Below are 25,793 nucleotides of genomic sequence, written 5' to 3'. Positions count from 1 at the left end.
ATCTTTCTATATGAGCATTATACGATTGTCAGAAGGAGAATAAACATCGAAAGAAACCATCAAAAGAAAAGAAATTATCCTAAAAGAGAGACTATTGGTGATAGTGTCAAAGGACATGACGAATTATTTAAATGTAAACTCCAGATAAAAAATATAATTTTTTAAAAATTGATTTATAAAAGAAATTATTAATTTTTAAGATTTTAAAAAATAAAAATTTAATTTATTTTCAATATTATAAATAAAATAATAATTTTATATTAAATAATGGACTTAATTATTTATAGGCGGATAAAAAATATTTTCAAAATTAATGTCTGGAAACTCGGTGAACGCATTAATAAGTCCTTTGGCCTTTTTAAAAGCTCCAACAAAACCCTTACGGAATTTTTCCTGTTAACAGAGTGCATGTGTCGATTCGTTTGATGTATAGAAATTAGTCAGGTGGATGTGTTGAATGTTTATCAGAGATCTATGTAATTCTATTTATCATGCTAATCATTTACCGTATAAATCTGAATTGTTTAGTTTACTGCTCGAGTTTCAGTCTAAATCTGAATTCAGTTGTTTCTATGCAAATAATTTTCCCCAGAAAGCTGAAAAATGGAAGAGGAAGTCTTAAGATACAAATATAATCTACTTCTCATACTGGAATTTACCCTTTCTAGAGAGGTACTATTTTTCTTGTGGACCAACACAATTTTGTTCATTGTATGGTTAAATTCAGTACATTTGGTTCTTTTTTTTTTTTCATTCCTTTTGCAGACAAGTTTGAAAGAGAGGCTAAAAGTGTTGGGATCTGTTCTACAAAAGGGCCTCAAGACAGAGTCAGTTTTGTTTTCTTAATATTTTGAATTTCTGATTTTATTTACTTGTTTTTTCATGTTCAGTTCTTTAAAGATCGGCATTACCTAGAGACGTAATGGGATCACTATTTCGCTGTGAGTTAGAAACAGAACTGTCTATTTCTATTTTTACTTTTGGTTTGTAAGTTCTTCCATTTCCTGAATATTTTTCATTAATTGGTTTTTTTTTTTCAAATTAATTTATTCTGCAGGGAACTGGGAGAAAAGACATTCTAGAGACAAATCATTCGGTATATTTTTAACTACTTATCTTACTAGTGCATATTAGTTGTATTTAACACTAATGGTGCTCTTAAACTGGGTTAACTGAGAGGAGTAAAATATGAAAGCTTGACTGTATTTCAATGGCTATTAGGTCCTCTTCATCTAGAACATAGTTTCAAAGCTGACTCCTCTAATAATTCCCTGAATAGCTAATGGTGGATCTATGATATGTGTTGCAAATCTGTCTCTCATTTGCGAACACTGCCTGCCTTGTTTTGCTTCCTCTGTAGAACAGTACACCTTTTTAGGGTCTCTATAATTGCTGAAAGCTTTTGAGCTCCCAAAATAAATGACAAAATTTGTTGCTTCGTGCTTGGATTTGTAATGCTTTCTACTGGAATATAAAAGTATGTTTCTATATAAAAATAATTACAAAATTGTTCAAATGGTTTGAATCAGCTTGATTTGTGAAATGAGCTAATTAAATATTTTTTGTTTGTTTGTTTGTCATGCAAAATGGAAAATTCTCTAGTTCAATATTCTAACATAAATTTTAGGGCCATAATTGGATGTAAATAGGTTCCAGAAGGATGGAAAATTTATTTAGCTTAAAAGGTCGATTATTTGGGAATCTGCCGTTGGTAGCAAGTGGAAAGGAATTAGAAATGTAGTACAATTGAAAAGAACAGGAAGATCATGAGGATCAAACTTTGGCAATTTAATGAATGGGTTACTGATTAAACTCCCCTTAATACTTTGGAATTTGTTTCAGTATTTTTCTCTGCTGTAGCCCAAGTAGTCTAGTCTGTCTGTGGTGTGAAGTGGCTCTGCCCTTTTTCAGTAGGGGAGTGAAACGTTAGGGGCTGTTGATTGACAATTAGACAAATAATTAACCTGAAAGAAGCTAGAATCACTACTTAAAAACTGCAAGGCTAATGTTTTTATCATATTAATCAAATTCCAGGAAGGAAAGTATGAAACTGACTTGAATACTATGAGTGAAAGGTTCTAAAAACTTGAAGCCTTTAAAAAGTAAGGTGGATAAATCAGGAATGTATCATTGTGAATCTTATCTCAATCCAAATCTGTGGCAAGAGTTTGCTATAGGATTTACACACACAAGCCTTTTCTAAATTTATTAGAAACTCATAACCTACTTGTATCCATTATAGTAACCCAAAAGGAACTCAATGAACGTAGCCTAAATTTTTGTCTTTGACTATATTATCGCAACTATCATGATAGACTTAAGTCATAAACTCTGAAGAATGATGATACATATGCAAACTCATTTTGCAAACTAATCCATAAAAAACTGATTTGGCAACCCTGTATGTTTGTGACATCATCTTCTTTAATTTGTTTCAATTATCTTTGATTTTAAGTCATTCAATAATATTTTAATGTATCTGTATGTATGAGTTGGTTTGTACAAAGAGTTTATATGTATATTATTATTCATCTCAAAGAATTTTGGGGCACAATTTAATGCCAAAGTCTTCTTGAAGTTCGTTTTTGCATCTGTTTTTTCTTCATGGATTTTGAATGACTCATTTCCCCTTTATCATGAAGGCTTCAAATGGCTCTGTCAGCCTTGTTTTCAATTATGCACATCTTTTATTTTCTTTAATCAAAATTCTTATTTGCAAGATCTTTAGCCGCTTCTTTTAAGTTTTAATTTTTGAGGTGATTGTAGTGATATAAATTGCAGATTGGCTGTGGAGTTGGAAATAGTATATTTCCTTTGATTGCTGCATACCCAGATGTTTTGTTCATGCATGTGATTTTTGTACCATGTGCTGTTGACTTGGTCAAGGTTCGTTTTCTCTGCTCTTTTTCTCTCTGTAACTTACAATGTAATGAATGTATGAACTTATTTGAGGATATGTAATAAATATATATTGCTCTATTGTAGTGGACCAACACAAGTCTTGATAAAGCTATTTATTTGCATTAAGTATATGTGTGTCTATTTATGCTTGCGATGTTGATGAAGTACTTTTGTTTTATTTTGGACAGTCTCAATGGTATAAGGAAATTTGTTAAAATAAAAATGTTGTCAGGGGATACTGATACAGACCTGGTGAGTGAGAGATTTCAACCCAGAAAAGAGCAGACTCCTACCAGATACCAGCTCCAGACTACAACTCCGTTAGAACCAATATGCTGCACAATATAGTCGAAATAGCTCCAATGTAACAGTGCAATGTAAATCACTTAATGTAACAGAATTCCCAGAATTAATATATATTCATTTCATTCAGCAATTTAGTTACAGTTATAGAAGCATTTTTCTAATTCAGTGTTACAATATTGATTTTTAGAAAATTACACAAAACAATAACAACACATTCCAAAACACACTTGTAACACCCTTTCTTAGAAGTACTACCCACCGAAGGAGAAATGTTACGAATTAATATCTGGAGCGTCTATTTTTTTTTTTAAAATACTTTAACATGAACGCATCACTAAAAGTGTTTAGAAATTATTCTAAAAAAATTGAAAATTTGGAAGCAAACTAAAGATGTATATCCTCATATGGAAACTCATCTGAAAGCATCTGAATACGTGGAGTAATCATATACAATTGTACCATCATTTCAAAAAGGTCAAAAGTCGACAAGAACATGTCACTGTATGCATGTAATATAAACCAGAGATAACCTGTTTCAGCTGGATTTACCTACGCTGATATGACCCTGCCTCGCAGCTACCTCGATCACCTGTACCTGCAATCATGAAAGAAAAGGAAGTGAGAGATAAAAACACTCAGTAAGGGGAAAGAATTAAGTAAACTATCTCCTTTCCTGTTCTAACTCACTCTCGGGACTCAATCTCACATCATAACCTTTATAATCAAGTGAGGAGATAATCTAGTTCATTCTTTATTATTTGGGTCATAATTTGTCCCATTTGGTGTCTATTTGATACTTTTTGGAAGCTGACTATAGGGATTTGACACTTTTCTAAGCTCGAGCTCTCTTCCTTTCTCTCACTACACTATTTCTGAATCTGAATTGAGTTCTACTATGAGCATGCTTTATTGCGAGCGGACCGTACTATGGGTCTATGTCCTACTACGGACATGCCCTACTGCGGGCGGTGTAGTGTAAAGTGCCCCCTCATAGTTCATAGCATGCATGTGTGCCTTATATTTTGCTAATCTTGTTTCCATCTAAATCTATTCATAACTCACTAGACCATACTTTTGGGACGACCCCTGAATCTTGAGCCTCAAATCCCTTTTCTTGCTTTTTCTTTCTTTTCTTTTTCTCTCCTTTCTTTTTTTTCTTTTCCTTTCCAAAACTGTGAAATACTGTTCACAACCATGTTCATTTGACAGGGCAGTCTTCTTTTTCATGCAATTTCACAGTCCAAACGGTTTCAAATTCATACAAGATATATATCATTGAAAATAGGATTCAAAGAGTTTTTCAACAAGCTATAATAACACTCATAATTCATTAGATAAGACAATCAAAACGTGAGATGAAATTAGTGACAAAAACTGTCTCCTCTGTTTATTTGGTAAAACAGTCCTTGTGGTTCATACAATATTTAACAGTCCAAATGATTCTCAATTCATACAAGCTATATATCTCTAAAAAGAGTATTCAAAGAGATTTTCAACAAGATATAATAGCACTCATAACTCATTAGATAAGACAGTCAAAACGTGAGATGAAATTAGTGGCAAAAACTGTCTCTTCTGCTTTTACAATATTTATCAGTCCAAATGATTTCTAATTCATACAAGCTATATATCATTGAAAAGAGGATTCAAAGAGCTTTCCAACAAGCTATAATAGCACCCATGATTCATAAGATAAGACAACCAAAACATGGGACGAACTCAGTGGTAAAACTGTAAATATTGTCCAACTTTCTACCATCAACAAAATCACACACATAGACACCCCAAATGGCAAAACAACATTTCTCAACTTCAAAATCATCATTTATAACATAGATCTAAGGAACCAAAAGCCTAAAACATGCAACATATCAAAGATGATACCCCTTATCTTATTTCAAGCCAATTTTTTTCAAGTTGACTTCCTTTTCCTTGTCTTGTTTCCTTAATCACCAAAATCACCTTAAATCAACACCAAAACACACTAACATATTCATATAACATGCATCCAATACATATATAAACATAGGTAAAAGGAAAAGGAAGAGATCTTTTTTGGTTACCAAGGCTTCCAAAGTGCTTCCTTTTCTTTTCTTTCCTTACTTGTCTTACAAAACTCCATCAAATCCTTCATTTTTCTTTTAAAAAACAAAGAAAAAGCATGAAGAAGGCTGCCTTTTCTGGAAGGGACGGAGAAGGTGACAGAAAAAGGTAGAAGTTGCCTTTTTTTTGACTTTTTCTCTTTTTAGATATGGATATATATCCATTTATATGTATATACAACTTATTTTTATTTTATTTGTTTTGTCCATATTATATATATATATATATAAATAAAAAAACAAAACACACATCCATGTGAATAAATAAATAAATAAATAAATAAATATATATATATATATAATATATTTAAAATTGGAAATATTTCAAAACAGGGTCAAAAGACATAAATACCCTTGGAACATACCTGAGGGTATTACGACACTCTTGCAGTAGTTTCACTAAACCAACTGCTGAACCACAACAACTTTCAAGAGGCTGTACTCTCCTTACCTATTACTTTTTCCTTAAAAAACTGTTCTCCCATATTTCCTTTCTGTAGGATTATATCTACTCTCCCACTCCTTTGTCTCCTTTCTGCCACTCAGGATTCGCCACCTCATCACTTGAATTTCTCAGGATCAAATACAATTCCCTCGCTTCTGACCTCTACTGTTTCTGACTTGAAGGACTCTTCAAACTTGTTTGGTTGTCTTCCTTTCTTCCAGCTTATCGACCACATGTCATTCTCCCTCTCTTGGTCTTTTTTTTTATATACACCTTCATCCTAACATTGCCCTTCCCATCAAGAGGCACTTTGCCCTCAAGGTACAAATCGGGAAAGAAGTGTTTGAGATTATCATACAGTTCCCAAGAATTCTCACAGTCCGACAGTCCTCGCCATTTTGTCAGTAGCTTTAAGTCCCCCTGTTTAGAATATCTATGTGCCAATATTGTTTCTGGTTGAGTTTGCAGCTCCATTTCTTCATTGAGGTAGTCAAGTAAGGGTTGAGGCAGTAAAGCAGATCCTATCTACTTTTTCAACTGAGAAATGTGAAAAATAGGGTGTATTTTTGCATTCTCAGGTAGTTTTAATTCATAAGCCACTACACCTATTTTTTTAATCATTTGAAATGGTTTATAGAAACGGGGGTGTTTCTCATTCAGACGAGATGCCAATTGAACGAAAACGGTATGGTTGTAACTTAAGGAAGACCCAATCGCCTACTTGAAATTCGATGTCCCTTCGATGTTTGTTGGCTGCCTTCCTCATTCTTTCTTGAGCCATGTGTAAATTGCTTTTTAATTCATCCAAAATTAAGTTCCTCTCTTTAATCAGGGAATTCACTTCTTCAATCCTGGATTCTTCTTCCATCTATCTCAAAAAGGGAGGGGGATCTCTTCCGTAGACGGCTTTAAACGAAGTCATGTCGGTTGAGCTATGAAATGATAAGTTATACCAATATTCTGCCCATGCTAGCCATCGAGGCCAATTTTTGGGTTGCCTCGAGCAAAAGCAGTGAAGGTACGTCTCTAAACTTCGATTCACGACTTCGGTTTGACCATCCGTCTAAGGATGGTAAGCCGTACTATATTTTAAGATAGTTCCATCAGCCCTGAAAATTTCTGTCCAAAAATGACTCAAAAAAATACGATCTCAGTCTGTAACTATGCTTCGTGGGAACCCATGGAGGCGAACAACCTCTTTGATGAACACCTCTGCCACGTTTTTGGCATTGAACAGGTGGCGTAGTGCGATAAAATGCCTGTATTTAGTTAATCTATCCACAATCACCAAAATAACACTCTTTCCTTTTACCTTCGGAAGACCTTCGATGAAATTCATAGTTAAGTCCTCCCATATATTAGATGGGACAAGTAGTGGCTGTAGTAAGCTCGCTAGTGACATTGCCTTTTATTTCATCCTTTGACACACATCACATTCTGCCACAAAGCTCTTAACATCCTTCTTTATACCTTACCAATACAGAATAGAATTTAGCCTTTTATAGGTTTTGAAAAAACTAGAATGTCTACCATAAGATGATGAGTGAAACTCAGCAATCAAAGAAGGAATAAACCTGGAACATTTTGGCACCACTAATTTGCCTCTGTATAGCAACTTGCCCCTTCTTAAAGAATAGCCAATGTGGGAAGTAAGATTGCTTAACAGGTCTTGAATAATACTTCTTAATTTTTTGTCATACCCCACTTCTTGTTGCAGGCTTTCGACTCCTCCTAACTGAACTACTGTCACAACTCCATATTCTGAGACAAATTTGGGGTTCCTTGATAAGGCATCTACGACCTTATTTTTGCATCCAGGATGATATATAATTTCGAAATCGAATCCTAACATTTTTACTAACCATTTTTGCTGCTCATTGCTAGTAATCTTCTGCTTTGTCAGAAACTTCAAGCTTTTTTGGTTGGTTTGAATTTTGAAATGCCGCCCGAGAAGATAATGATGCCATTTTTGGAAAGCTAACACAATTGCCATTAATTCTCTCTCGTACACAGATTTGCTACAATTCCTTAATGAAAGAGCTTTGCTTAAATACGCAATAGGTCGGTCGTCTTGCATAAGTACAACCCTCAATCCTGCTCTAGATGCATCTATCTCGATTACGAATTGTTTAGAAAAGTTTGGGATGGCCAAAATAGGAGCGAAAACCATGGCGACTTTAAGGGCATTAAAAGCTCGTTGTTCTTTCAATCCCCAATGAAAAGCATTTTTCTTCAATAATTTCATTAAATGTTCAACGATTTTTTCATAAACTTTTATGAACCTTCGATAGTAACCTGTTAATCCCAAAAACCCCCTTAAATCCCTCAGATCACTTGGAACAGGCCAAGCCTCCATATCTTTTATTTTTTTGGGTCAGTTTCTACTCGTTTTGATACAATGTGACCTAAATATTTGATCCAATTCTGTCCAAACGAGCATTTCTTTTAGTTGATCGCTAGACCATGATCCTGGAGTTGTTGCAAAACAGCCCTCAAATGCCCCAAATGGTCTCGAAATATTCGACTGTAGATCAATATATCATCAAAAAAAACTAGGACAAATTTTCGTAGATGAGGTTTGAAGATCTCATTCATCAAACTTTGAAATGTGGCCGGGGCATTTGTTAATTCAAATGGCATGACCAAAAATTCATAGTGCCCTTCATAGGTTCGAAATACTGTTTTTTCGACATCCTTTTCACGAACTCTTATTTGATGGTATATAGACTTTAGGTCAAGTTTACTGAATTATTTCGTACTTCCTAATTCATCCAATAATTCATCAATGGTGGGAATAAAAAACTTATCAGGAAGAGTGATATGATTGAGAGCTTGGTAGTCGACGCAGAATTGCCAACCCCCATCCTTTTTTCACACTAAAATCACCAGGCTGGAGAATGGACTCACACTGGGTTGAACCACCCCTACTGCCAACATCTCTTTCACTATTTTCTCAATCTCATTCTTTTGAAAATATGGGTAACGGTAGAGTCGTAGATTCAGAGGTTGAGAGCCTGGTAATAATCGGATAGCATGGTCATGATTTCTTTGTGGTGGGAGTCCCTGAGGCTTCTGAAATAGAGTTTCAAATTATCCCAAAAGCTTTTGAATCTTTGGAGGTATTGCAGGTTTTTTAGCCCTATCGTGTTTTGCCATTATTCCCAATTCAACCTGGAATCCTTGTCCTCCATCACTCAGCAGTTTGCACATAATTTTGAGAGAAGATTCCAGCCTAACTAGAGAAGAGTCCCCTTTTAATTCCACCCTTCTACCATCCCACCAAAATCTCATACAAAGATTATTCCAATTGATTTTGACTTCCCCCAATTGCTTTAACCATTCAACCCTAAGTATGACATGTACGTCTCTTAAAGGAAAAGAAAGAAAACTGAGCGACATTGAGAGCCCCTGCAACCTTAATTCGACTCCCTCACAATGACCCACTCAAATTTTTTGGTCCTCCCTAAGCACCACGGAGTATTTAGCAGCCTGAACTTGTAAGCCCAACTCTTGCACCAATTTATCTGAGAGGAAATTGTGAGTCGTGCTGTTGTCCACCAAAATGACTACCTTTCTATTGTTTATTTCTCCCAAAAGTTTTATTGTTTTAGGTGAATCAAACCCCACCACTGAACTACTATTCAAATTGGCTTCTTTTTCTGAAATTTCTACAGAAGGTTCTTCTTCTACAACCTCTCCTATTTCTCCTTCAATTTCTTTTTCTCCAGCTATCATAATTCTCAATTGGTAGTAACGACAGCAATGATCTAGGACAAACTACTCATCACATCGGAAACAAAGCCCTTTTTCAACCTGAAGTCTGAACTCTTCGTTTGAAAGTCGTTAAAAATTGCTTTCTTGTCGAGGAAACGAAGAAGACACAGTTGTGCTAGCTACTGGACGCGAATGAGTGTTGGTCTGTGTGGAAGGCTGAATTGTTTTGTTATAAAAGGGTGGGCGAGTCTTAGTTTAGGCTCTTGTTGGGCCAAAATTTGGGTTAAATGATAGGTTGGCTAAGTCTTTGGGCTGGGTGCGAAATGTTACTAAGGTTGAGGTTGAGTTCGTTAGAATACTGGGCCTGGAATTTGTGGTTGAAGGATTTGGGTTAGGTGAGATGAAAATTGGGTTGGAAGGTGCTGGGTATATAGGTCGGGTCGCCTACATTTGTCCTCTGTTTAAACTTATTCTAGGACGAAGCATATACCGTTAATTAATAATCTGGTTTTTCTTCTCCACTTGTCGCGCCCTCGTCATCATTTTCGACAACATTTGAGGATGAAACATCCTCACCTCCGATCGAATCTCCTCTAACAGGTCATTCATGAATATGACTTTCATGGTGTCTTCAAAAATATCGTCGACGATCGCTGAAAGCATCTCTAAACCTGCTACGATAATCTTGTACTGATCTCGTTTTTCGGAGGCAAACAACTCTTCTTTAACTGAGCGCTCATCAGGTGGTGGGAATCGTTCCAACAACTCTTGCTTGAACGCTTCCGAATTAGCGCACGGTTGATGCTTTTCGCGCCATTGTAACCAGTGCAAGGCATCTCCTTCCATACCGACGTCGGCTGCCATTAACTTCTCCTGTTCCGTTAACCTATTGACTTGAAAGTAACGCTCAACCTTGGATACCCAATCTAGCTCTCCATCACCGCCGAAGAGAGGCAACTCTAACTGCCTGTACTGAAGATCTCTTCTGTTATCTCCTAATCTTACTCTTTCCTCTCTCTATTCTTCATTGGTTTCCCTTTCTCTCATATTCACCTCTTCAGTTCTTTCAAGGGACGACATTGTTGATGCCTTTGGTAGTTGGGTTTGCATCGGTGATGGATTGGTTCCCATTAGGGTCTTTCTCTTATCATTACTCTTTCGTGCAATGGATGCTTCTCTCATTTCTCTTAAGAATTCTTTGATGGTTTCCATATTGGATTCCATTTTTTCTATCCTGACATGACTGTCCTTCAACTCTGATTGGATGACCTTCATCCCTTCCTTTACCGAGATTAACTCTGCCTTTATTTTGTCCACCCTAGTCTCCATCCGAGTCATGCTTTGATACCAGGATGATACATACCTGGTGAGTGAGAGATTTCAACCTAGAGAAGAGCAGACTACTACCAGATACCAGCTCCAGACTACAGCTCCCTTAGAACCAGTATGCTGCACAATATAGTCGGAATAGCTCCAATGTAACAGTGCAATGTAAATCACACAATGTAACAGAATTCCCAGAATTAATATATATTCATTTCATTCAGCAATTTAGTTATAGTTACAGAAGCATTCTTCTAATTCAGTGTTACAATATTGATTTCCAGAAAATTACACAAAACAATAACAACACATTCCAAAACACACTCCTGCAGTAGTTTCACCAAACCAACTGTTGAACCACAACAGCTTTCGAGAGGCTGTATTCTCCTTACCTATTACTTTTTCCTCAAAAAACTCTTCTCCCATACTTCATTTATGTAAGATTATATCCAGTCTCTCACTCCTTTGTCTCCTTTCTGCCACTCAGGATTTGCCACCTCATTACTTGAATTTCCCAAGATCAAATACAATTCCCTTGCTTATGACCTCTGTTGTTTCTGACTTGAAGGACTCTTCAAACTTGTTTGGTTGTCTTCCTTTCTTCCAGCTTGTCGGCCACATGTCACTCTCCCTCTCTTGGTCTTCTTTTTGATTTACACCTTCACCCTAACAGATACATTATTATCTGTACGTCATCATAACAAACTAAACACACTTCCAGTAGCAACTTCAGAATTGATAATCAAGGTTTTGGTAAAGACAATTCCAATCTTTTTAATATGTTATTTTCTTTTATTTTGTCTTGCTGGGCTATGAGCTTTACTCCCTAAAAAAAACACTAACCAAGTCTTTTTTTTTCCCCAAATCTATTGAATCAAAACAACATCGTCTTGATGAAGAATAAAACAACTTCGTTTTGCTCAACTGATATTAAACATGCAAAATTTAACCCTTTTTCCAATAAAATCAAATTTGACACTCCTCCCTAGTTCACCCATAAACTCAACCAAAGTTTCTTCTACCCTAAACATAAATTTCAACCACTACAGAGGAAAACCACCTTTACTAGCAACTTCGAATTCTTGTTGCTCTTACCATTGAACATGTCCCATTACTCTAGGGTTTATGTAATTTATATTGTGCATGACCATTGAAATCTCTTCTCAAAAACAAGCACATGTTCATTGGATTCAAAAACACATGGAAAAAAGAATTAAAAAAACCAATAGATGGGTGAGGACCAAATGACTCCATATCATCAACTAGTACTCTAAAAATGATGAGGGGGCAAAAAAAGTGAGGCAAAGATGTTGCGTTTGGACCAAAAGGGATTAAAAAAAATTAAACGAGACCAATCATAAAAGAAACAAAGTGTAATCTCATAAATGAAGTCTTAAAAAGACAAATATATGTTTATTATAAAACATAAAAAAATGTTAAAATTTTTCAAACTAGTTAAAACTTTTCAATCTACATAAACTTTTACCAAACATGTATTCTAATCGAAATTCAAGTCTTCATCTTCATCATCCAAGGCAATGGCTTTTTTCTAATCATCAAATTTTGCATCTCCAATTTCATCCATTTTTTCATCAGAGGACTTGTATTCTAAGACTTTTTTATCCTTAGACTTTGACTTAGAGTTATGGTTAAAAAAAAAGAAAAGATTTTGGCTTTTTTTTTTTTTTTTGGCTATTGGCTTAGCTTTACCAATTGAAGAACTTGTAGTAGCTCTTATAGCATAAACAACTTCATTAGCCCCACTAGCCCTAAAAACATCACCCCAAGTTATAGAATCATCTTCAAACACTAATTCATCATCATCATCAATATGATTAATATCATTTCCTCCTTCCATTTTCCTCATCAACCATTCATTGCTATCATCAATTTAGTCTTTGTTGTGCTAACTAATTTCTATTCTTTCTATGAATTTGCATACATATGAATTAAATATTGATTAGCACATATATTAGTAAGTAAATGTGAGTAGGATAATATATATGGTATGATAATGTAAGTGTAATTAATTAAAACTTACATGGTCAAACACATTCTAATTACTTTTACATCCATAAGCACTACATATAAGGTTAAAAGTTTTGATACTAAACTTTTGCAAGTGTGGACGACTCGTTTTATAAGCACTCCACCACTCATCTAGTGATTTTATTTCTCTTTGTCTGATAGTGATGTCTATCCCCAACAAGCCTTAACCTCTCATATACAAAGATAACTCATCATTAATTTTGCTAACTTATTTCTATTCTTTCTATGAATTTGCATACATATGAATTACATATTGATTAGTACATATATTAATAGGTAAATGTGAGTAGGATAATATATATTATATGATAATGTAAGTGTAATTAATTAAGACTCACATGGTCAAACATATTCCAATTCCCTTCACATCCAGAAGGACTACATATGAACATTGTATGAGAAAAAAATATATTATGGGTGACCAGTATTGGATGCCTTCAAATGGGTGACCGGTATCGGCAACAAATCTTCGAATGGTGAGAGGATGCCTTTAGTCATGCAGAACATTGTTAAAGTTCTCAAGGAAGGTGGCTTTAATATCTCCAACTTTGAATATGTTACTAAACTACCTTCAATGATGATCTATGTGACTGTGATGCAACTCTGTCTCTGATTCCTTTCAGCCAAGTGTTACATGCTGTTTTGTGACTATGCAGTTGGTGACCTTGCTAAGGTTTATCTTCTATGTATTTCAATATCTTTCTTCTACTTTTCTGACAATTGGCACATTCTGGAACTCTTTTATCTGTGTTCAGTTTCTGCTAACAATCTTGAAAAGCATTTGGCTGAGATTTCGCCTTTTTTGTCACATAGAAATGCTATTCTAGATAATCTTTAGGTTAGATTCTGTTATTTCATATGAGTAGATGTGTGTAAATAAACACAGCTTTCACAAACAACACTCAATGTGTTGTCTCACGTGAGCATTCCATTTGTACTGTCCGCCAGTAGCTGTTTTAAGCTAGCATAAACATTCACATTGATCTTTATGGTAATTATTGGTTTTGATTAGACAATTTAAATGGCTGCAGTAATAACTATGCTTGCTACAAGATGGAATCCTCCCTGAACTGTGTTTTTGTTCTTTAACCTTTGATGGGACGGATAAAGTAGATTGTTTAGCATGAATCACATATCTCATTCGTGGGTAGAATAATATGGTATTCTAATTTAGATAAGAGTATTTAGCTTTGGTAAGCCTGACTAGGATGGTTATTATTTATTTTTTTTAAATTATCTTTTCAACTAATTTAGCAATGCTATTTGGCACTCTCAATAGCCATTATATGACTTAACCTAAGTAGCACGGAAACAGAATCGTGAAGAAACGTAATTTTTCAAAAATATAAGAAACATAAATCTGGAAACGTATAAATATTAAAAATATTGGAATTATTTATAAATAAATTTTTTTTATAAAAAAATACAATACTCTGTATTTTTTAAAAAGAAAAAAACACAAAAATTGGACATTTTTCTAACTCTTCCAGGAAGTATTTACAATCCAATACTAATATAATTAAAATCTAAACCAGACAACACTAATTTCTGAATGAATATTTTACTGTTTCAGTTTCTTCTTACTTTTTTCTCTATGCATATTTCAAACTTCTCTCTAGGTTTTTCTCTTGTTCTTCTATCCTTCTTCTGATCTTCAAAATTCTGACAAGAAAATGCTTCACATGTTCCTTTAATGACTACTTGAGAAAGTCTTTTTACCAAAGACTGATTTATATCTCTACAGTTTAATCGCCAAATTGAATATTGAAGACAAATATGAAGATTGCAGAAGAATATGAAAATTCAAGAATAACGTAACAGATTTGCCCGAACTTTGAGCCGTTGGAGACAGTGAGGAGTTGAGATGCCGCGCCGGAGTTTGAGTCGGACACGGTGAGGAACCGAGACGTATGCTTGGGATGGAGAGATGTTAGGTTACTGGAAATTGAATGAAATTGGGAATAAGGAAGAAGCATATTGCTTTGGGACGTTTCCTATTCTTAGGATATGCAAGAAATGCGTTTCGTATTTTTGCAAAATAACTGAAACGGCTCAGAAACGTTTCGTACCAGTTTCAGGCTGTTTCGGAAACTGAAACGTTTCAGAAACGCAGGAACGCACTATGCAGTGCGTTTCCATGCTTCCTTGGCTTAACCCTTTGTTACCTTTAAGCATATCTTAGATTTGTTACTGTTCTTTTGATTCATTATCCCATGTCTCTTTATACCATATTGACAGGAAAGATTTACAGATAAGGATCAGAAAATCAGTGAGACTTTCTATGCTAGAGATGATGGCACAGAGAGTTTCTGTCTTCTTCTATACTTTTTTAGCACTTCTATTCGACAATTCATAATTTTGCCACTTGTTTCCCTGTGCAGTGCGTTTATACTTTTCTAATGATTTCTTGATAAATTTGTTTAATGAAAATGGATTTGATGTTGACAGAAACTTTGGTTTATGCTGTAAACAAGTTGAGAACCTATTGTGGGAGTTAGTGATGAATGGATGAATGGTTGATACTGTGGATTAAATAACAACCATTTTTTTATTCTCTATCCTGTGCATAAGTATTGCTTTTCTCTTGTTTTAGTTGTGTTTCACACCTTCTCTAAATCAGTTACAAAGATTGTTGTGTGATTTTAGATGTTGGGTTCAAGTTGAATTCCACTTTTTGGATGATCTGAGCTCCACTTTTTGTGAGGAAACTTCAGGCAAGGTGAACCTAATTGGTCAAGAGGTTGTGGAGCCGCATGCTGGTGAGAATGCTTTGAAGGCGCCTGTGAAAAATTTTGAGGTTGAAATATCTGGGGGTCTGCTTTTGCGATGTTTGGAATTTCACCATCTGATGATGAGGTAAATTATTACATTTTGCCTTTTATCTTTCTAGTTTGTTGAAATTTCGTAGTCATTGTGACAATCTTTTCAAATTATGCTCTAAAAGGTTGTCAAAAATTTGAATTTAACAGATGTCTAGTGTTTTTACACTGTTCCTGGTTATGTTACTTGAAGCCTGTTGTTACACTTATTTTTCTTCTTAAAAAAATTGCAATAGGCATTTGCATTATTAGTGGAAGTAGACTTGTCATTTCTCCCCAGACATCTATTCTTATCTTTTGCACTGTGTCACTTGCTAGATGATTGTGGTCAACCTGAAAGGGTGCAATTTTAAGGTTAAAGTACCATCCAAAGAGAACTAAAACAACTGCAAATCTACTGGCTTGATGTTATGGGAATCAGCTTTTTAACAGCTGTTGTCCTAGCAAGGAATTCAACCATTGTTGCAGGGAAAAGGGTGTCAGAGTTGGGATCTGGCTTTGCGGGCATCTGCTCTATGGCTGCTGTTGGCTTAGCTAATTGTTAGGAACCCCAACTCTTATTCAACCAAAACACAAAATTAAAATACAAAAAACATAATAACTAAAACTATTTCATTAACCAAAACATTACAAAGATAAACCGAACAATTCGAAGAGTTCGGGGCCTCTCATTTTTCGACCGTTCGAGGCGCCGGAGACCTCCCTAAATCAGCCAAGAATGGCTGCCCTCAAACCAAAACCCTAATACATTTTTCCTTCTTCCCTTTTGAAACTTAAAACACATATTTATAATAAAGAGTGACCGTTGGATTGAGGACAAGTATCCTAATTCTAACATTTCTCTCCCCTTCAAAATCATCTTGTCCTCAAGATGAGTTTTTTTTTTTTTTAAGCTGTCTCTGCCTGTCCAAAGCTGTTTCTCGCCCACTGTTTTTACTTTTTTAATTTTTTTTTTCATTTACAATTGTCTTTTTTTTCTTTAATATATATATATATATATTTTTTCTCTCTCCTATTGCTTCTTCACTACTTTTTTTTTTTCTCTTTCCAACGCCCCACATATTCTCTTCTTTTTCTCTTTCCAATAAACCCACCTACTGCCTTCCCTCCTATTTTCCCAAGCAAACCACAACTCTCTTTTTCCCAACAAGCCACCGCCACTGCCCTCCAGCCCTCTTTTTATTTTATTTTTCTCTCCTTTCTCTTTCTTCTCCTTGTCTTTTTCTTTTCTTCTTTCTTCTCCTTCTTCCTTCTGCTTTCTCTGCGTTTGCCTATGTAATTTTTTTTTTTTCAGACTCTTGTCGACGTTCCCTTTTCATCCTCCTTCTTCCTCCGTTTTCATTTTCTTCTTCTTCTCTCTTTTTTTTTTTTGGCACTTTTCCAATAGCCACTAACTCATTTCTCCCATTCTTCTTCAAGTTAGCGTCCTCCGTAAACATTTTCCGACGACTCTTTACTTTTCCGGCCACCATCTATCTTCCTTGTTGGATTGAATGCTTTGATACCATTTGTTAGGAACCCCAGCTCTTATTCAACCAAAACACAAAATTAAAATACAAAAAATATAATAACTAAAACTATTTCATTAATCAAAACATTACAAAGATAAACCGAACAATTCAAGGAGTTCGGGGCCTCCCATTTTTTGGTCGTTCGAGGCGTTGAAGACCTCCCTAAATCAGCCAAGAATGGCTGCCCTCAAACCAAAACCCTAATACATTTTTCCTTCTTCCCTTTTGAAACTTAAAACACATATTTATAATAAAGAGTGATCATTGGATTGAGGACAAGTATCTCAATCCTAACATTTCCCTCCCCTTCAAATGGTATCAGAGCATTCGATCCAACGGGAAAGATAGATGGTGGCCGGAAAAGTAAAGAGTCGTCGAAAAATGTTTATGGAGGAGGCTGACTTGAAGAAGAATGGGAGAAATGAGTCGGTGGCTACTGGAAAAGTGCCAAAAAAAAAAAAGAGAGAAGAAGAAGAAAATGAAGACAGAGGAAGAAGGAGGATGAAAAGGAAACATCGGCAAGAGTCTAAAAAAAAAAAATTACATAGGCAAACGCAGAGAAAGCAAAAGGAAGAAGAAAGAAGGACGAAGGAAAAGAAAGAAGAAAAGAGAAAGGAGAGAAAAATAAAATAAAATAAAAAGAGGGTTGGAGGGCAGCGGCGGTGGCTTGTTGGGAAAAGGAGAGTTGTGGTTTGCTTGGGAAAATAGGAGGGAAGGCAGTAGGTGGGTTTATTGGAAAGAGAAAAAGAAGAGAAGATGTGGGGCATTGGAAAGAGAAAAAAAAAGTGGTGAAGAAGCAATAGGAGAGAGAAAAAATATATATATATATTAAAGAAAAAAAAGACAGCTGTAAATGAAAAAAAAATTAAAAAAGTAAAAACAGTGGGCGGGAAATAGCTTTGGATAGACAGAGACAGGTTAAAAAAAAAAAACTCATTTTGAGGACAAGATGATTTTGAAGGGGAGGGAAATGTTAGGATTGGGATACTTGTCCTTAATCCAACGGTCACTCTTTATTATAAATATGTGTTTTAAGTTTCAAAAGGGAAGAAGGAAAAATGCATTAGGGTTTTGGTTTGAGGGCAACCATTCTTGGCTGATTTAGGGAGGTCTCCGGCGCCTCGAACGGCTGGAAAATGGGAGGCCCCGAACTCCTCGAATTGTTCGGTTTATCTTTGTAATGTTTTGGTTAATGAAATAATTTTAGTTATTATGTTTTTTGTATTTTAATTTTGTATTTTGGTTAAATAAGAACTGGGGTTCCTAACACTAGCCATGTGATAGCCACAGATGGAGATAGAAAAGCATTTGATCTGTTGACCAAAAATGTCATCTCAAACCTTAGACCACTGACCCTGGGCAAAGTTACTACAAAGAGGAGCCATCAAGGATGCAAATAGTGGGGGGTTTGGAGTCATTTTGGGCGCTGAAGCTATATTACCTTTATTTGCAACTGCAGAAGAGTTGATTTCTCCTTTGAGCAGTGACACTGGAGAGGATCAACAATCAGCATTAGTTTTGTTTAATATCTTTCGCAGAGATGATGAATCATTTATACTTTCATCGACATCACAATATGGTTTTAGCTTGTTGACAAGTGGCTGTCACGAAATCCTGCAAATTCATCTAAAAAGCATCATTAGCTCTTGGGTCCAGTTGAGGTATATATCGGTGAAATATGTATGAGTAGTTATGAAATGAGATTGGACAATTATGAAACATGTAGGTGCAGTTATGAAAGTGGAATGGGTAGGTATGAAGCATGTATGGACAGTTATGAAATGAGCAAACATAAAAGAGAGACTGGGAAAGTGGAGTAAGGGAGAAGAAATTGGGTTTTGTTTGAACAACTTTTGACTGATTGAGGGGGAGAGTCTAGCTTAACGAAAGCTAGACAAATTAGAGAGTGTTCTTGTCTCTCGAACAGCCAAAAGTGGAGAACATTGACCTCTCAGATAGTTGAATTATTCATTTGAGAATATATAAAATACAGTGTAGAGAGTTGTTCCATTTTGGATGTTGTTCTGTTTGACCTCTTATAAATCAATTCTGCTTGTGTGTTGGCTCTGTGAGTTGGCTTGGAAAAATGTAAGGATTGCTTGAACACAAATTCAGAAATGAGCAAGAACATGGATCGAAAATCTCACTCAAAGATACTTTTCTTTGATCAATAAGGTGATTACTAGTCAAATGGATAATTCTGGCTATTCAAGAAGTCAGAACTCTCCCTAATTTGTCTGGTTTTCAAGAGTTTAAACTGTCTCTCCCAATCAGTCAAAGTTTGTTAAAAAAAACTCAATTTCTTCTCCCTCTCTCCATACCTAATCTCTCTTTTATGATGATTCATTTTCTAATTTTCCATATATGTTTCATAATTACTTGATTTCATTTCATAATTGTCCATATATGTTTTATAACTGTGTCCATACATATTTTTCCTAAATATTAATCTTAATATCATTCGCATCTTTAAGAAGGATGACACTGTCCTCAAGGTAGAAAAATTAAGAGTTCATTTTCTTTTGTTGGACAAATATCTACTCTTTGATCTCATCCTTTATTAAATCGATTCTCTCCAATTTTAGAAATGGTAGGTGTTTTGATATTAATTTGATAGGAACCCAACAAGATCAATCGTAAATGGGTTGTTTGTTTGGTTATAAAGATTAAACAAAATTGAATGAAATTGGGTTGATGCATTATTTTACAAATTGATTTAATTATTCAGATCACTGTGGTTTTGCAATGTAAAAATTTTGTTGTAACTTCATCTTCTTCCATATCATTATATATAAGGTTTGTTGGATCCTCAATCGAAGCTTACAGTGATTATAATATAATACATTATTGATGTTTTATAATCCGTACATAACTTTCAAAGAAGATGAATAGAAACTTATTTCTCTAATTTTTTTTGGATAATTTTGAGAAAATATATAGAAGTTTCATAAATTTTTAGAAATTAGTAAATATATTTTAAAAGAACTTCAAACATTATTTGTGTTATGATAAATTTATTAGAGATAACAATATTTGGAGGTATTGAATTATCATTTTTTTATTTTGATTAAAAAATTTGCATTTTTCTATTAAAAACTAAATTTTCAAAATTTTTTATTATAAAAACTAATTTTTTTTTATTTCCCTATTGAAGAGAGTAAATTTTCACTAATTTTTTAAAGATATCATACCAATCACTTGGCTTCCAAAACATAACAAAACAAATTGTTTTTCTTTGATACATTCAATAGGAAATACTGAATGTTTGATTCTTTATATAGGAAAATTTTAAAGTTCAATTTATTTAATTGAAAAATCCGAAAGCTTAGTATTTTTAATAAAATTAAAAAAAACAAAATTTGATCATTTAAATATAAAAAAAGTGATAATTTGATAATTTTAAGTGTTGTTATCCCATCTTAATACAATGCATTATTGATGTTTCTATAATTTGTTAAACTTTTATCATTCTAATTTTTTTCGGATGATTTTGAGGAACTATATGAACGTTTTTATAATATTTTTGAAATTAGTAAATAATATCTTAAAATAAAATGTTATTGATAGAGAAACCATTACTGTAAAAATGTGTAAAGAGTCAAATTCTCAATGGGAAGAATTTCATGCTTGTGACCAAAAATGAGAAAAAATTACTAGTGTTTACATTCTTTTATGATAAGAATATTTGGCGGAAGCTACATTCATCACACAATCTTGAGAAATTCCTTTACTTTGAAGAAGAAAGCCAGTCACATTGATAAGAGATAAGACTTGTTACAACTACAATTTTATCGGTTAGCTTAGCCGACTTTGTGCCCAAAATTATTCTTTCTTTCTTTTAGATGTTTTGAGTGCTAATCGATCCATGATTGATATTGAATTTTATCCTAAATTTTCCCAATAATTTCAAGTAAAATAATAGGGAAATTGAAATTTTTACCGCGTATATATATATATATATATAGCACCTATCTCAAACCTTAAACAAAAATACCACAACAATATTTCATTTTCTCAAAATACTCTCGTTGATGTAACTTCTGCATGTAGAAAGAGAGAATTTTTTCCTTCAGCCTTCCAATGAGGAAAGAATCTCTATAGCATGGGAAAAAACACTTCTTCAATAGAGAACATATATGATTGAATAATAAAACCTGTGAGAAAGTCATCATAAATGATTCAAATTAGACACAAGGGAGGAGAGACGAAAATTGGTAGATTTATTTAGAGAATTAACATTTGTTGCAAAGATTTCACAGCAAAATCATCTATATTCAGGTTAGTCTTGATTCAAGCTCATATGTTATGTGTCTTTTTATAAATAATTGAAAATCAAATAATGAATGGTAGATTCATATTCATGACTTCATATGAAATTTAATTTTGTTGCGATTTCATATTATTAGATTGTTTAATGTTTTTATTTCATGTTGTTTTCATTATTTAAAGTTGTTATAATGTTGTATTGATGGTCAAAAAATAAAAAAAATATGGTCTGAAAAATTTCCAGATGAAGAACGGGTTGGCGTCACCAACCTAGGGCTTGGCACCCAAACTGATATTTTTTGCACTTTCTTCCATTCCACTCAATTTCATGTTGTTTAATATTGTTATTTCATACAATTTTTATTGTTTAAAGTTGTTATAATGTTGTTTAATATTGTATTGATGGTTATAAAATACAAAAATTCATTTCTGGAAAATTTTCAGACAAAAAGAGGTTGGCTTGCATTGTTTTTTCTCCTTCCATTCCACTCAATTTTATGTTGTTTAATACTATTATTTCATGTTATTTTAATTATTTAATGTTGTATGTATTGATGGTTATAGAATACAAAAATTTAAGTTTAAAAAGTTTTCGAAAGTTACTGTTCATCGATGGTTACTATCTATAGTATATAAACTTTGCCTAGACATTGGTGTTTTTATGTTTTTAGGGTTATTTCTAGTTAAGATGAAAAAAACTGCATTTAAGATTCACTACGGACGCCAATGGATTGAAGGTGATGACAATGTGACAAGATATGTTGGTGGAAATGAGAGAGGGATGTATATTGACACAAGTGTTGATTTTGAAGGATTCATTACGAGAATAAGCTATTGTCTAAGACTCGATCGAAGTCAATCAAATGTGCGCGTATTTACCTCAAGTAATGTGAGTCCAATGGAGATCATAGATGATGATAATGTGGAGTTTTTGATGGTTGTAATAAGAAGTTCACAAAGATATCATAAACTTTATGTTACTGAAAGTCCAATTGGCGGAAGGGACAATCAACAAGCCGAAGATGTTCGTGAAGAAGAAAAGGAAAGTTATCCGACAAATAAGTGAGCACATCCGCAAAGCTTCCAAGAGTTTGGTGAGAATTATGGTGTTGACGGTAATAATGATGACGAGATGGATGAAGATTACGAAGTAGAAGATAATGAAGATGATAATGATGATGATGAATTCTCAGAGTTTGATGAAAACATGTATGGTATTTTGAATCAAGACGTTAGCAAAAGCCAAAGTAAAAGGGGTGTCGCCAACCCCTAACATTTAGTAAAGGGGTTGGCGCCAGCCCCATCAATTTTTTTATTAAAGGGTTGGCGGCGCCAACCCCCTTCCCAAAATAATCTTTCTAGCCAAAATCAGTTTCTCGAAATTTTTTTCATTTTAAAAATTGTAACAATTGGCTAATTAACAATATTGTTAAAATTATAATATTTAACAATATTTTAATTTACTTAATTAAATTCCGATATAATTAAATTAAATTGATTTACATGAAATTTAAATTGAATTAATTTTGGTACGATACAATACATTTATACTTTTGTTTTATAAAAAAACCTTACCTGTTGTCCTGCCATTATTTCGTTTCTGCAAATCCAACAACTTTCGTCGACCAATTGTTCACTGAATTTTTTTTTGTATCCAACTGTGCTAACTTTAGATCTCTCTTTATGTTAAAAATAGATGTGCTAAAGATGAATATATATATATATATATATATATATATATATATATATATATATATATATATATACACACTAAAGATGAAATTTTACTTCATGTGAATACTATTACACAAATTATTGCATTATCTCTCCTCTGCAAGTCAAGTTATTCCCTGCAAGCTTTTGAAAATTTTAAAATTATTCTGTGCAAGCTCATGTGAATATCCAATTGATTTTTGTTTTGATTCTTAGGATATATATATTGGTGTATTCTTTGCATATTCAACACCAAATACTTTAGTGCATGCTCTTCATGGGTGGTTTCTTGGATTATCTTTTCATGTGTTGCTTTAACATGAGATTGACGCTAACCAAAATTTCGACAGATAAAATCAATTGAGTTTACAATTTTTGTATATTTAATCTAAAAAATTTAAATTCAACAATTTTAAATTCACTTGATTTTATCTAACACATATATATATAAATCTTGTTTCAAATACTGATACGAAATATCTATATATGTTCTCTCTCTATAGTGTATTAAAAGCAAGTAATACTGTAAATTTTATTTTGGTTTCTCAAGGTTGAAGATAAAGATAATTTAGACATTCTATTATATAAAGTGGTAAAAATGTTTAGAGTATAAAAAGTGTGGTATAAATATATGCGTAGGCCCAAATGAGGGTAAAATTTCAATTTCCCAAAATAATATTTGATTGTAATCCATAATGAGTTATCGATTTCTTATAAATTTTTATTCCAAACAGTTATAAGATATTTGGATTTCATTATATGTTAATGAATTATGATTGGCCAAAGGACTTATTCCCTTGCAGAGTATGATAATTTCCCAAGTTTTTTCTTATTAACTTTGAAAATCTTATTTATTCACTCATATATAGTTAAAATTAACTGAGTCTGTTAGTTATATTATTTTTCCCCTTAAACCCTAAAAACTAACAATTTTCCCCTAACCCAAGTTTTCAAAAACAACATTTCTCCCCTAGGGTTTCCAAACTTTCAAATTGAATTTTTTTACGATAACTAATGATCTTTAGATGATGTTTCTTCCTCTCTAACGTCTCCTTCTTTTGACTGTGCTCCTTTCCATCCTCCTCGGCATCTTCGTCGATGACGAAGTCGAGGAGGACGGGAAGGAGCATGGTTGAAAGGATGAGACGTTGGAGAGGAAAAGATGTCGCCTGAAGATCGTTAGTCGTCATCGAAAAATTCAAATTTGAAAGTTTGGAAACCCTAGGGGGGAAAATGTTATTTTTAAAAATTTGAGTTGGGAGAAATTGTTCGTTTTTAGGGTTTAAAGGGGGAAATAAAATCAAATTTAAGTTTATTTTTAATATTAAAGATAAAAAAACCTTTTTGCCTTGAAACAGTTAATTTTAACTGTCTGTGGGTGGGTAAATGAGATTTTCAAAATTAACAGGAAGAAACTTAAGAAATCAGTATACTTTGGGTAGAAAATAGTCCTTTGGCTATTCTGATTCAACAAAATTGTGTGTACAAATAATAAACACAAATTTATATATAAATAATAATTTATCATCATGTGATTAAATGATTTTGAATTAAAGATAAAATAATACTCAATCACATTGTGATATATTATTGTTTGTGTACAAATTTATACTTATTATTTATGTATATAGTATTACCCACATCGAGAATTCAACAATGCACATACAATGAACCAAATGCCAAAAACACAATACTAAGAATTGTCAATTTGCAACAATTTCACTAGAAAAAAAAAATAAAACTATGTATATATATCTTAAATATATAATTTAGGTATATAGATGATATGATATCATATGACTGAATAATTTTAAATTAAACAAAAATAATACTTAATTACATAATGATATATTATTTATATATTTAAATTATGTGCATAAATATGAATATATAGTATTTCTTTGAAAAAAAAAAAAACATGTACGAGATATTATATATTTGTAGAAAAGAAATTATTACTATGATTAGTCATTCATCACAACTATGTAGTTATCGAAAATTTTTTTTGATATAATATTATTTTAATCATTATCTTTAGTTAAAACTATTTTTATCATTATCTTTTAAATAGCATTATTTTGATATGATATTTATGTGATTTATAGAATATTGACCATAATATTTTATATTATCTTTATTCTGTTTATTTGAGTTATTGGATATTAACCATAATATTTGATATTATTTTTATTTTTATTTATTAGATAATGATCAAATAAAAATATTTGATTTTATTATGTGCCCTTATTTGTTGAAGTTTTTTGAATAAGATAATGTTATTTTTGTCATTATCTTTTAAATAGCATTATCTTGATATATCTTGGTATGATATTTATATGATTAATAGAAAATTGACCATAATATTTTATATTATCTTTATTCCTATTTATTTGAGTTATTGGATATTAACCATAATAGTTGGTATTATTTTTATTTTTATTTATTAGATAGTGATCACATCTCAATATTTGATTTTGTTATGTGTCCTTATTTGTTGAATTTTGTTTATAATTATCCTAATATGATTTCTTTACTAAAAGAGACATTTGATATTATTTGGGTACATGTCATTATCTTGATAACAAGAGTTGATAATACAAGATTGGCTTGCGTTCTTCTGTTTTAATGAGAACGAACTTGGACA

The 25,793-nt window shown here is 33.1% G+C and overlaps 1 long non-coding RNA gene across 6 annotated transcripts; it reads left to right on the top strand.

The window, feature by feature from the left end:
- Positions 1 to 322: 322 nt before the first annotated feature.
- Positions 323 to 19,180, top strand: LOC123200956. Of its 6 annotated transcripts, none has more exons than XR_006498688.1 (7): positions 323 to 444; positions 593 to 672; positions 766 to 941; positions 1,058 to 1,096; positions 2,782 to 2,886; positions 15,555 to 15,696; positions 15,978 to 19,180. It is a non-coding gene; the product is annotated as an uncharacterized LOC123200956 (long non-coding RNA). The 6 variants fall into 6 exon arrangements; XR_006498692.1 differs by having other exon boundaries at positions 328 to 476; positions 18,461 to 19,180; XR_006498687.1 differs by having other exon boundaries at positions 328 to 476.
- Positions 19,181 to 25,793: the final 6,613 nt, after the last annotated feature.

This window comes from Mangifera indica, chromosome 17 (genome assembly GCF_011075055.1).
Source record: "Mangifera indica cultivar Alphonso chromosome 17, CATAS_Mindica_2.1, whole genome shotgun sequence".
NCBI lineage: Eukaryota > Viridiplantae > Streptophyta > Magnoliopsida > Sapindales > Anacardiaceae > Mangifera > Mangifera indica.
The sequence above is the reverse complement of the archived record's forward strand: the minus strand, read 5'-3'. Positions and strand labels throughout refer to the sequence as shown.